Consider the following 2,132-nt stretch of genomic DNA (forward strand, 5'->3'; position numbering starts at 1 on the left):
AAAGCGTAAGCGCGAGCTCGCGGGAGCGGCTGTGGGGGTGGTTCAGAGAGGGGGTAGCTCGGGCTCTTGAGGTGGTGGTATGAACTCGCGGCTCTGGTGTCAGAAAGACTCTTAATTACAGTCATCTTTTATGATTATTGTGGTTTACTGGTGCGTTCCTTTTACCATTGTGGAAACGGCCCTTTAAGGGAGGAGGGAATAAGAAGAAATGAACTGAGAAAGTCTATTGCAAATCCTTCCCTCCGGACGATGCGCGAGGCGGAGGCAGAACTGGCGCGATTGCCTGCCCTCGCCTTATATGGGTTGAGTGCGCGCCTGGGGCGGGGCGGGGCGAGGCCGGGGAGTGCCCAACGCGGGCTTGTGTTCCCCTCAGCTCTTGCTCCTCGCGGTAGGGGGTGGGGCCTGTGAGGAAGACGGTGAGAAAGGCTCGAGTAGTGGCGGGTTTGTTGGAGCTTCATCTTTGGGGTTGTATCTGTAAAATCATTTAAAATTTTCTTGAGTGGGCACAAAAAAAAGTTCTCAAGCCACCGTGTTAAAGGGAAAATAGGATGAAGGGGAACCGACGCGGCCTGGTGTCGCCAGGACGTCTGCCCCAAGCGCCGCGAAGAAGCCGGGAAGAGTTTGTCAGGCCTGCCTCTGCTCCCCGCCGGTTGCCCCAGCCCGGCCCCGGAGCCCTGCGGTTCCTCTCCGCAAGGCTGATTTCCCGGCGCCGCCCCTGAAGGGTCCCTGAGGAGCGGGCCGCGAAGCGTTGCCCTGGCGGTAGCCATGGGGACCCGGGGCTGCTTGGTGCTCCGCACGGTCACATTGACTCAGTCACCCCAGACTGCAAAAGTAAGGCGCAGATGCCGCACGAAAGCACTGTGTTTAGGGATAAGTTTCAGGGGACCCGGACTGTTTAGCAGTAGCGCTAGCAGATACATTATTATGCTTTTCACTTTCAGTGCTAGAGTAGTTAAAATGAGAAGTGATTTTTAGTCTGAGGGACAGGTGGTTCCTGACACGTTATTAAACATCTGAGTCTTAACTGAGTTAATTTTAGGGATTGAACAGTGCTTTTAGAAGACCATGGTAACTGGCATGTGTAGATCAACTCTTTACAGCGGGTTAATAAGAAACATCTATACCAGGTTATCAAAAGTAACAATACTTTCAGTATTGTTTTATTGTAACAGATATTTGTTACAAATTTTTATAAGAACTCAGATTTTGAAAAAAAACTTGGAGAAATTTAATAAATTCAAAATAGACGTGATTTTGTAACGATTTGCATTGAATACGGACAGACAAATTGAAATAATATTCAAAGCTTTCTAGAAAGTGACTTTGTGTACTTAAGTTTGGCTACTTCTACCTAGTGCCTTATGCCACCTTTGGTGGGAATTTTATTTAACTTGCTTTCAAATATCCCCAAACTCCATATAATATAGAGTTAAAAGCTCAAGTGAGATTTTCGTAGGAAAAGGAGTTTGGTGTGATGGTTCTGGAGACCTGTGCTGTAGTTCAGCTGTGAGGCGGCTGCTGCTGCTGCTGAATTGTAAACAAAGCAAGTTATTACTTAACTACAAATTTCTTCTTTCTGACATCTTTTCTATATGCCTCATAAATTTGTTCGATTAATAGTAGACAATCTATGTGGAATTGGTTTAAAACAATAAAAGTACTACATAAGTTGCCATTAAACTATTAAGCTGAGAGAACCAGGGCATAGTGAGACTATTTAGGTAACTAGTAACAGAATTAAGGAGGTACCTGTACTGCTTTTTTGTATCGAATAGGTCTTTGGAGTTCAACTATTCTCAGCCTCCAGATGCTTGGAACTGTATAGGCATCATTTGAAACATGGAAATAAAACACGGTTACTAGTCTACACAATTTGAATTTTGAAAAATGTTTGCTCTGCGTCTAAGTAGTTTACATTTGTTTAAAAGCTCTGATCTTTTCAGTTAAATTTTCTAGACGTTTATCAAGAAAGTTTTCAAGAACTTAATACATTCATCAAAAGGAAAAAAGTCTTAGAACTATAGAAGATAAACATATAGTGTTCTAAAGTGCCATATTAGGGTTTGCAAAAGATCTCTTAATCAGGGCCAGGCGTAGTGGCTCACCCCTGTAATCCCAGCACTTTGGGAGGC

Source organism: Symphalangus syndactylus, chromosome 10, assembly GCF_028878055.3.
Source record: "Symphalangus syndactylus isolate Jambi chromosome 10, NHGRI_mSymSyn1-v2.1_pri, whole genome shotgun sequence".
NCBI lineage: Eukaryota > Metazoa > Chordata > Mammalia > Primates > Hylobatidae > Symphalangus > Symphalangus syndactylus.